The following is a 12,416-nucleotide window of genomic DNA, read 5'->3' on the forward strand; positions in this document are numbered from 1 at the left end:
TACGAAATAGCAAATGTACGTTGGGGGCGGATGTTCGCAGTTTTACAACATAATCGCAACTTTGCGAATATGTTGTGCGAACGAAAAACATAGCGAACAACTCGGAATGACCACCACTGTTCAAACAGAGAAATATCAATTCACAGATGCGTTTTAAACATCAACCAGCTGATGTGTTTTTCAAATTACAGCTAAAAGTGTCTAGTGAAAGTAATCCAACGTATGTGTAATTCTCTGTCTAAAGCAGTTCAGACATATTTTGTGTATTATACCTTGTGGACACACCATGTATCAAGCGAAATATTAAACTGTCGACACGCTTTAGAGGTTAATTATGTTGGTGGTCATTCCGAGTTGTTCGCTCGTTATTTTTTTCCACAATGGAGCGATTAGTCGCTAAAGCGCATGCGCAATGTCCGCAGTGCGACTGCGCCAAGTAAATTTGCTATTAAGTTAGGTATTTTACTCACGGCATTACGAGGTTTTTTTCTTCGTTCTGGTGATCGTAGTGTGATTGACAGGAAGTGGGTGTTTCTGGGCGGAAACTGGCCGTTTTATGGGAGTGTGCGAAAAAACGCTGCCGTTTCTGGGAAAAACACGGGAGTGTCTGAAGAAACGGAGGAGTGTCTGGGTGAACGCTGGGTGTGTTTGTGACGTCAAACCAGGAACGAAACTGACTGAACTGATCGCAGTGGCAGAGTAAGTCTCGAGCTACTCAGAAACTGCTAAGAACTGTCTATTCGCAAATCTGCTAATCTTTCGTTCGCAAATCTACTATGCTAAGATTCACTCCCAGTAGGCGGCGGCTTAGCGTGTGCAAAGCTGCTAAAAGCAGCTTGCGAGCGAACAACTCGGAATGAGGGCCATTATTACTTATGTGTAAGATCAAGCAGTCTAATTTGATGTGCAATTTTCTGCTAACACTGGCAAGGACGGTCTAATCATGTCTGTCATACCCCTTTCACATCGCACTAAAAATAAGAATTTACTTACCGATAATTCTATTTCTCATAGTCCGTAGTGGATGCTGGGAACTCCGAAAGGACCATGGGGAATAGCGGCTCCGCAGGAGACTGGGCACAAAAGTAAAAGCTTTAGGACTAGCTGGTGTGCACTGGCTCCTCCCCCTATGACCCTCCTCCAAGCCTCAGTTAGGATACTGTGCCCGGACGAGCGTACACAATAAGGAAGGATTTTGAATCCCGGGTAAGACTCATACCAGCCACACCAATCACACCGTACAACCTGTGATCTGAACCCAGTTAACAGCATGATAACAGAGGAGCCTCTGAAAAGATGGCTCACAACAATAATAACCCGATTTTTGTAACTATGTACAAGTATTGCAGACAATCCGCACTTGGGATGGGCGCCCAGCATCCACTACGGACTATGAGAAATAGAATTATCGGTAAGTAAATTCTTATTTTCTCTGACGTCCTAGTGGATGCTGGGAACTCCGAAAGGACCATGGGGATTATACCAAAGCTCCCAAACGGGCGGGAGAGTGCGGATGACTCTGCAGCACCAAATGAGAGAACTCCAGGTCCTCCTCAGCCAGGGTATCAATTTTGTAGAATTTTACAAACGTATTTGCTCCTGACCAAGTAGCTGCTCGGCAAAGTTGTAAAGCCGAGACCCCCCGGGCAGCCGCCCAAGATGAGCCCATCTTCCTTGTGGAGTGGGCATTTACAGATTTTTGGCTGTGGCAGGCCTGCCACAGAATGTGCAAGCTGAATTGTACTACAAATCCAACGAGCAATAGTCTGCTTAGAAGCAGGAGCACTCAGCTTGTTGGGTGCATACAGGATAAACAGCGAGTCAGATTTTCTGACTCCAGCCGTCCTGGAAACATATATTTTCAGGGCCCTGACAACGTCTAGCAACTTGGAGTCCTCCAAGTCCCTAGTAGCCGCAGGCACCACAATAGGTTGGTTCAGGTGAAACGCTGAAACCACCTTAGGGAGAAACTGAGGACGAGTACTCAATTCCGCCCTGTCCGAATGGAAAATCAGATAAGGGCTTTTACAGGATAAAGCCGCCAATTCTGACACGCGCCTGGCCCAGGCCAGGGCCAACAGCATGACCACTTTCCATGTGAGATATTTTAACTCCACAGATTTAAGTGGTTCAAACCAATGTGACTTTTTGGAACCCAAAAACTACATTGAGATCCCAAGGTGCCACTGGAGGCACAAAAGGAGGCTGTATATGCAGTACCCCTTTTACAACGTCTGAACTTCAGGGACTGAAGCTAGTTCTTTTTGGAAGAAAATTGACAGGGCCGAAATTTGAACCTTAATGGACCCCAATTTCAGGCCCATAGACACTCCTGTTTGCAGGAAATGTAGGAATCGACCCAGTTGAATTTCCTCCGTCGGGCCTTACTGGCCTCGCACCACGCAACATATTTTTGCCAAATGCGGTGATAATGTTTTGCGGTTACATCCTTCCTGGCTTTGATCAGGATAGGCATGACTTCATCCGGAATGCCTTTTTTCCTTCAGGATCCGGCGTTCAACCGCCATGCCGTCAAACGCAGTCGCGGTAAGTCTTGGAACAGACAGGGTCCTTGCTGAAGCAGGTCCCTTCTTAGAGGTAGAGGCCATGGATCCTCCGTGAGCATCTTTTGAAGTTCCGGTTACCAAGTCCTTCTTGGCCAATCCGGAGCCACGAATATAGTGCTTACTCCTCTCCATCTTATCGATCTCAGTACCTTGGGTATGAGAGGCAGATGAGGGAACACATACACTGACTGGTACACCCACGGTGTTACCAGAGCGTCTACAGCTATTGCCTGAGGGTCCCTTGACCTGGCGCAATACCTGTCGAGTTTTTCCCAACGGTTTATAATCATGTGGAAGACTTCTGGGTGAAGTCCCCACTCTCCCGGGTGGAGGTCGTGTCTGCTGAGGAAGTCTGCTTCCTAGTTGTCCACTCCCGGAATTGCTGACAGTGCTATCACATGATTTTCCGCCCAGCGAAGAATCCTTGCAGCTTCTGCTATTGCCCTCCTGCTTCTTGTGCCACCCTGTCTGTTTACGTGGGTGACTGCCGTGAAGTTGTCCGACTGGATCAACACCGGCTGACCTTGAAGCAGAGGTCTTGCTAAGCTTAGAGCATTGTAAATGGCCCTTAGCTTCAGGATATTTATGTGAAGTGATGTCTCCAGGCTTGACCATAAGCCCTGGAAATTCCTTCCCTGTGTGACTGCTCCCCAGCCTCGCAGGCTGGCATCCGTGGTCACCAGGACCCAGTCCTGAATGCCGAATCTGCGGCCCTCTAGAAGATGAGCACTCTGCAACCACCACAGGAGGGACACCCTTGTTCTTGGTGACAGGGTTATCCGCTGATGCATCTGAAGATGCGACCCGGACCATTTGTCCAGCAGGTCCCACTGTAAAGTTCTTGCGTGGAATCTGCCGAATGGGATTGCTTCGTAGGAAGCCACCATTTTACCCAGAACCCTTGTGCATTGATGCACTGAGACTTGGCTCGGTTTTAGGAGGTTCCTGACTAGCTCGGATAACTCCCTGGCTTTCTCCTCCGGGAGAAACACCTTTTTCTGGACTGTGTCCAGGATCATCCCTAGGAACAGAAGACGAGTCGTCGGAACCAGCTGCGATTTTGGAATATTGAGAATCCAATCGTGCTGCCGCAACACTACCTGAGATAGTGCTACACCGACCTCCAACTGTTCCCTGGATCTTACCCTTATCAGGGAATCGTCCAAGTAAGGGATAACTAAAATTCCCTTCCTTCGAAGGAATATCATCATTTCGGCCATTACCTTGGTAAAGACCCGGGGTGCCGTGGACCATCCATACGGCAGCGTCTGAACTGATAGTGACAGTTCTGTACCATAAACCTGAGGTACCCTTGGTGAGAAGGGTAAATTTGGACATGAAGGTAAGCATCCTTGATGTCCCGAGACATCATGTAGTCCCCTTCTTCCAGGTTCGCAATCACTGCTCTGAGTGACTCAATCTTGAATTTGAACCTCTGTATGTAAGTGTTCAAAGATTTTAGATTTAGAATCGGTCTCACCGAGCCGTCCGGCTTCGGTACCACAACAGTGTGGAATAATACCCTGTTCCCTGTTGCAGGAGGGGTACCTTGATTATCACCTGCTGGGAATACAGCTTGTGAATGGCTTCCAAAACTGTCTCCCTGTCAGAAGGAGACATCGGTAAAGCCGACTTTAGGAAACGGCGAGGGGGAGACGTCTCGAATTCCAATTTGTACCCCTGAGATATCACCTGAAGGATCCAGGGGTCTACTTGCGAGTGAGCCCACTGCGCGCTGAAATTCATTGAGACGGGCCCCCCACCGTGCCTGATTCTGCTTGTAAAGCCCCAGCGTCATACTGAGGGCTTGGCAGAGGCGGGAGAGGGTTTCTGTTCCTGGGAACTGGCTGATTTCTGCAGCCTTTTTCCTCTCCCTCTGTCACGGGGAAGAAATGAGGAACCTTTTGCCCGCTTGTCCACGAAAAGACTGCGCCTGATAATACGGCGTCTTCTCATGTTGAGAGGCGACCTGGGGTACAAACGTGGATTTCCCAGCTGTTGCCGTGGCCACCAGGTCTGAAAGACCGACCCCAAATAACTCCTCCCCTTAATAAGGCAATACTTCCAAATGCCGTTTGAAATCCGCATCACCTGACCACTGTCGTGTCCATAACCCTCTACTGGTAGAAATGGACAACGCACTTAGACTTGATGCCAGTCGGCAAATATTCCGCTGTGCATCACGCATATATAGAAATGCATCTTTTAAATGCTCTATAGGCAAAAATATACTGTCCCTATCTAGGGTATCAATATTTTCAGTCAGGGAATCCGACCACGCCAACCCAGCACTGCACATCCAGGCTGAGGCGATTGCTGGTCGCAGTATAACACCAGTATGTGTGTAAATACATTTTAGGATACCCTCCTGCTTTCTAACAGCAGGATCCTTAAGGGCGGCCATCTCAGGAGAGGGTAGAGCCCTTACAAGCGTGTGAGCGCTTTATCCACCCTAGGGGGTGTTTCCCAACGCACCCTAACCTCTGGCGGGAAAGGATATAATGCCAATAACATTTTAGAAATTATCAGTTGTTATCGGGGGAAACCCACGCATCATCACACACCTCATTTAATTTCTCAGATTTAGGAAAACTACAGGTAGTTTTTCCTTACCGAACATAATACCCCTTTTTGGTGGTACTCGTATTATCAGAAATGTGTAAAACATTTTTCATTGCCTCAATCATGTAACGTGTGGCCCTATTGGAAGTCACATTTGTCTCTTCACCGTCGACACTGGAGTCAGTATCCGTGTCGGCGTCTATATCTGCCATCTGAGGTAACGGGCGCTTTAGAGCCCCTGACGGCCTATGAGACGTCTGGACAGGCACAAGCTGAGTAGCCGGCTGTCTCATGTCAACCACTGTCTTTTATACAGAGCTGACACTGTCACGTAATTCCTTCCAACAGTTCATCCACTCAGGTGTCGACCCCCTAGGGGGTGACATCACTATTACAGGCAATCTTCTCCGTCTCCACATCATTTTTCTCCTCATACATGTCGACACAAACGTACCGACATACAGCACACACAAGGAATGCTCTGATAGAGGACAGGACCCCACTAGCCCTTTGGGGAGACACAGGGAGAGTTTGCCAGCACACACCAGAGCGCTACATATATACAGGGATAACCTTATATAAGTGTTTTTCCCCTTATAGCTGCTGTATCTTTAATACTGCACGTAATTAGTGCCCCCCCTCTCTTTTAACCCTTTCTGTAGTGTAGTGACTGCAGGGGAGAGCCAGGGAGCTTCCCTCCAACGGAGCTGTGAGGGAAAATGGCGCCAGTGTGCTGAGGAGATAGGCTCCGCCCCCTTATCGGCGGCCTTATCTCCCGTTTTTCTATGTATTCTGGCAGGGGTTAAATGCATCCATATAGCCCAGGAGCTATATGTGATGTATTTTTTGCCATCTAAGGTATTTTTATTGCGTCTCAGGGCGCCCCCCCCCCAGTGCCCTGCACCCTCAGTGACCGGAGTGTGAAGTGTGCTGAGAGCAATGGCGCACAGCTGCGGTGCTGTGCACTACCTTATTGAAGACAGGACGTCTTCTGCCGCCGATTTTCCGGACCTCTTCTGGCTCTTTAAGGGGGACGGCGGCGCGGCTCTGGGACCCATCCATGGCTGGGCCTGTGATCGTCCCTCTGGAGCTAATGTCCAGTAGCCTAAGAAGCCCAATCCACTCTGCACGCAGGTGAGTTCGCTTCTTCTCCCCTTAGTCCCTCGATGCAGTGAGCCTGTTGCCAGCAGGACTCACTGAAAATAAAAAACCTAATTTAAACTTTTACTCTAAGCAGCTCAGGAGAGCCACCTAGATTGCACCCTTCTCGTTCGGGCACAAAAATCTAACTGAGGCTTGGAGGAGGGTCATAGGGGGAGGAGCCAGTGCACACCAGCTAGTCCTAAAGCTTTTACTTTTGTGCCCAGTCTCCTGCGGAGCCGCTATTCCCCATGGTCCTTTCAGAGTTCCCAGCATCCACTAGGACGTCAGAGAAAACCCGGTATCGACACGGCATATTGCCGTGTCGAAACGGGTCCGTGTGCGATGTGAAAGGTCCTTTGGTGAATTAGCGGGTCGTCTGACCCGGTAATTCAACCCGGTAAAAAAGAAGGGTTATTACCGGGTTGATTACCGGGTCAGGCGCAGTGTGAATGGGAGCCGTTCCGATGCGATACGGCTCCCATTCACAGTATAGGCAGAGGCGGCGCAGGAGATGAGCTCATCTCCCGGCGCCGCCTCCACCCCCGCCCCTGCTGCTGCTGCGCCCACCGCTGCTATGGCAACCGACCCGGTATATTGCCGGGTCGGAAAGCCAGCAACGGAGCGCAAATGCAGGATCCCACCCGGTAAGTACACGTTTCTCTTAAAGCAGCATAAGCTTATTGAAGGCAGTGAGTCCAGGATCACAAAAGTTGTTACATATGGAAACAAGGTAGTAAAAAGACACAATTTTGATACACATGTTTATTGTTACATTAGCATCTAGTGCAAAATTCAGCAGAGTTGGAATGCAGTATCCACAGGGGGATCATAGATAAATACACACAGCCATGTTTAGTAGGCAGTTTGAAGCCGAGTATGAATTAAATCATGATGGTCACAGGGATATATGCAGCCATGAAATGTGAGATGTGCTGTTATTAATTGTACAGATCACTAATTACTGGCTATGATTCATAAAAACTTTATTTAATTTATAACTTGTTGTTATCACATTAGATAAGTTTGTAATTTATTTTATCACTTTAAATAAGTTTGTAATATATTCACCACACATAATTAATTTTTCCAATTTAGGATATTGTTATCTGCGATAGGGGGTGCAATAAAGTGAATGCACAGATTTGGCATGTACACATAGGTACTGCCTCTTGAATTACCCCATTTATTTTATGGCAGTATAATAAAGGTTATGTATTAACTTATTAAAATCATGTCAAATTCATTTACATAAAAAAAAAAAATTCTTAAAAGAGTGCTCCATAAAAGCAATCTACTTTGTGTGTTGTTTCTTTGCAACAGGTATTTGAGATACATACCAGCTCACACCTCAAACACGCCGTACAACATGGCATTCAACAACAACGCATGCAACGGCATGACCAACAACAGTCACAGATTGACTGAACTTAACGCAACATGAGCGTAACTATAACCAAACTGCAGATACAGCCCACACTGGGACGGGTGCCCAGCATCCTCTACGGACTAAGAGAAAAGGATTTACCGGTAGGTATTAAAATCCTATTTTCTCATACGTCCTAGAGGATGCTGGGGATGCTTCAAGAACCATGGGGTTTATACCAAAGCTCTAGAACGGGCGGGAGAGTGCGGATGACTCTGCAGCACCGATTGACCAAACAAGAGGTCCTTCTCAGCCAAGGTATCAAACTTGTAAAACTTTGCAAAGGTGTTTGATCCCGACCAAGTAGCAGCTCGGCAAAGTTGTAACGCCGAGACCCCTCGGGCAGCCGCCCAGGATGAGCCCACCTTTCTGGTAGAATGGGCTTTCACCCATTTCGGTAACGGCAATCCTGCCGTAGAATGAGCCTGCTAAATCCTATTACAAATCCAGCGCGCAATAGTCTGCTTAGAAGCAGGAGCCCCAATCTTGTTGGGAGCCCACAGGACAAACAGAGCCTCTGTTTTCCTAATCTGAGCCGTACTGGCGACATAGATCTTCAAAGCTCTGACCACATCGAGAGACTTTGATTCCGCCAAGGTGTCAGTAGCCACTGGCACCACAATAGGCTGGTTCACGTGAAATGATGAAACCACTTTTGGCAGAAATTGCTGCCGAGTTCTCAACTCCGCTCTATCAGCATGGAAGATTAAATAGGGGCTTTTGTGAGACAAAGCCGCCAACTCAGACATCCGCCTTGTGGACGCCAAGGCCAACAACATGACTATTTTCCACGTAAGGAATTTTAACTCAACCTTGCGCAAAGGTTCAAACCAATGCGATTGCAGGAACTGTAACACCACATTAAGATCCCATGGTGCCACAGGAGGCACAAATGGAGGTTGGATGTGTAGCACACCTTTTCACGAAGGTCTGAACTTCTGGAAGGTTGGCCAATTCTTTCTGAAAAAAGATCGACAAGGCCGAAATCTGTACTTTAATGGAGCCTAACTTTAGGCCCGCATCTACACTTGCGTGCAAAAAATGGAGCAAACGCCCTAGGTGAAATTCTTCCATAGGAGCATTCTTGGATTCACACCAAGACACATATTTTCTCCAAATACGGTGGTAATGCTTTGCCGTTACTTCTTTTCTAGCCTGAAGAAGTGTGGGAATGACTTCACTGGGAATACCCTTTCGGGCTAGGATTTGGCATTCAACCGCCAAGCCGTCAAACACAGCCGCGGTAAGTCTTAACCTGTTGCAACAGGTCCTCCCGAAGAGGAAGAGGCCAGGGATCTGCTATGAGCAACTCCTGAAGATCTGGATACCAGGCCCTTCTTGGCCAATCCGGAACAATGAGTATCGCCTGAACCCTTGTTCTTCTTATAATTTTTATCATTTTTGGAATGAGTGGAAGTGGAGGGAACACATATACCGACGGAAACACCCGCGGTGTCACTAGTCCGTCCACCGCTATCGCTTGAGTGTCCCTTGACCTGGAACAATATCTCTGACGTTTCCTGTTGAGGCGGGACGCCATCATGTCTACTTGAGGAATTCCCCAACGACTTGTCACTTCTGCAAAGACCTCTCGATGAAGATCCCACTCTCCTGGATGGAGATCGTGTCTGCTGAGGAAGTCTGCTTCCCAATTGTCCACTCCTGGAATGAAGACTGCTGACAGAGCTCTGGCATGTTTTTCCGCCCAGCGAAGAATCTTTGTGGCCTCGGCCATTGCCGCTCTGCTCCTTGTTCCACCCTGGCGGTTTATGTACGCCACTGCTGTCACGTTGTCTGACTGAATCTCGACAGGCAGACCCCGAAGAAGATGTTCTGCATGCAGAATGCCATTGTAAATGGCCCTTAATTCCAGAATGTTTATGTTTAGACAAGTCTCCTGGCTTGACCACTTTCCCTGAAAATTTCTTCCCTGTGTGACTGCTCCCCAGCCTCGGAGGCTTGCATCTGTTGTCACCAGGATCCAATCCTGAATCCCGAACCTGCGTCCCTCCAGAAGGTGAGAACTGTGCAGTCACCACAGACGGGAGATTCTGGTCCTGGGAGATAGGATTAATTTCTGGTGCAAGTCCAAGTGAGACCCGGACCACTTGTCCAACAGGTCCCACTGAAAGACCCTGGCATGGAACCTGCCATACGGAATGGCCTCGTAGGCCACCACCATCTTCCCCAGCAACCGAGTGCATTGAAGAACTGACACAATTGCTGGTTTCAGAATCTGTTTTACCATGTTCTGTATTTCCAGAGCCTTCTCCACTGGAAGAAAAACTCTCTGCAATTCTGTATCCAGAATTATACCCAGGAACGACAGCCGTGTCGTCGGATTCAGCTGTGATTTTGGCAAATTTAGGAGCCAACCATGTTGTTGCAGAATCATCAGTGAAAGGGCAACACTTTTCAGCAATTGTTCCTTGGATCTCGCCTTTATGAGGAGATCGTCCAAGTATGAGATAATTGTGACTCCCTGCTTGCGCAGGAGAACCATCATTTCCGCCATTACCTTGGTGAAAATCCTCGGAGCCGTGGACAGACCAAACGGTAACGTCTGAAATTGGTAATGACAATCCTGAACAGCAAACCTCAGGTAAGCCTGATGTGGAGGATATATGGGGACATGCAAGTAGGCAACATTTATGTCGACCGACACCATAAAATCCCCCTCCTCCAGACTGGAGATCACTGCTCGGAGAGATTCCATCTTGAATTTGAATTTTTTGAGAAAGAAATTGAGGGATTTTAGGTTCAGAATCGGTCTGACTGAGCCATCCGGCTTCGTGACCACGAACAGGCTCGAATAAAAGCCTTCCCCCTGTTGTGACGGGGGTACTGTGACAATTACTTGATTTTGACACAACTTTAGTATCGCCGCGCTTACTACCTCCTTTTCTATAAGAGAAGCTGGCAAGGCCGATTTGAAAAATCGGTGAGGGGGCACGTCTTGAAACTCTAATCTGTATCCTTGGGTTAATATTTCTACTATCCAAGGATCCAGGTCCGAGTGCACCCAGACCTGACTGAAAAGTCTGAGACGTGCCCCCACCGGTGCGGACTCCCGCAGAGGAGCCCCAGCGTCATGCAGTGGATTTGGTAGAAGCCGGAGAGGACTTCTGCTCTTGGGAACTTGCCACAGCCTGTGACCTTTTTCCCCTTCCTCTTCCTCTCGCAGCAAGGAAGGAGGACCCTCATCCTTTTTTTAATTTATTGGACCGAAAGGACTGCATCTGATAGTGAGGCGTTTTATTTTGTTGTGCAGGAACATAAGGTAAAAATGACGACTTACCCGCGGTAGCCGTAGACACCAGGTCAGTGAGGCCCTCACCAAACAGGACACTACCGTTAAATGGTAACGACTCCATCGCCTTCTTAGAGTCAGCGTCAGCATTCCATTGATGAATCCACAATGCTCTCCTTGCTGAGACTGCCATGGCATTGGCCCTTGATCCCAAAAGGCCAATATCCCTTACAGCTTCTTTTAAATATGCTGCAGCGTCCTTGATATGACCCAGAGTCAAAAGCACACTATCCCTGTCTAGGGTACCTATCTCAGATGACAAGTTATCTGCCCACTTTTCAATAACGCTAGTCACCCATGCCGAAGCAACGGCAGACCTGAGTAGCGACCCTGTAGTGACATAAATGGATTTTAGTGTATTTTCCTGCTTACGATCCGCAGGATCTTTTAGGGCTGCTGTGTCAGGAGACGGAAGCGCCACCTTTTTGGATAGACGCGATAAAGCTTTGTCTACCGTGGGGGTTGACTCCCACTTTTCCCTGTCCCCAAATGGAAACGGATATGCCACTGGAATTCTTTTGGGAACCTGTATCTTCTTGTCAGGATTTTCACAAGCCTTTTCAAAAAGCGCATTCAGTTCATGAGAGGGAGGAAACGTTACCTCAGGTTTCTTTCCTTTATACATACAGACCCTTGTATCAGAGACCACAGGGTCCTCTGTTATATGCAACACTTCTTTTATTGCCACAATCATGTACTGAATGCTCTTAGCCAGTTTTGGATTTAATCTGGCATCACTATAGTCGACACTGGAATCAGAGTCCGTGTCGGTATCTGTATCAGCTATCTGGGTAAATGCACGTTTCTGTGACCCCGAAGGGGTCTGAGCTTGTGACAAAGCATCCTCCATGGATTTCCTCCATGTCTGGTTCTTAGACTCAGATCTATCAAATCTTAGTCAACCGAGTCACATTTGCATTTAAAACACTCAACATATTTACCCAATCATCCGTCGGCGGAGCCGACACGGTCACTCTCACAGTATTATCTGTCCCCACCCCAGCCTCCTCCTGGGAAGAGCACTCAGCCTCAGACATGTCGACACGCAGGTACCGACACTCACAACCACACTGGTGCTATAGGAGACAGACCCACAACTAAGACTGTAAGAGAGACACAGAGTGAGTTCTGCCAGCTCACAACCCAGCGCCTATCCCGGTACTGAAGCGAGTAAAAAGACTGCCCAGACCTGTTAGCGCTTTATATATATAAACAATTAGCACCAAATCACTTCTGCTCCCCCCTGTTTTGCACCCTGTTACTTGTACAGCAGTGTGGAGGTCAGGGCCAGCGTCTCTGCAGCTTCTGTGAAGAGAAAATGGCGCTGGTCAGAGCTGTGAGGGCTAAGCCGCGCCCCCTACATGGCGAGCTTCAGTCTCGCTTAAATTTTCTATTTACACTGGCGGGGGTC

Source organism: Pseudophryne corroboree, chromosome 4, assembly GCF_028390025.1.
Source record: "Pseudophryne corroboree isolate aPseCor3 chromosome 4, aPseCor3.hap2, whole genome shotgun sequence".
NCBI lineage: Eukaryota > Metazoa > Chordata > Amphibia > Anura > Myobatrachidae > Pseudophryne > Pseudophryne corroboree.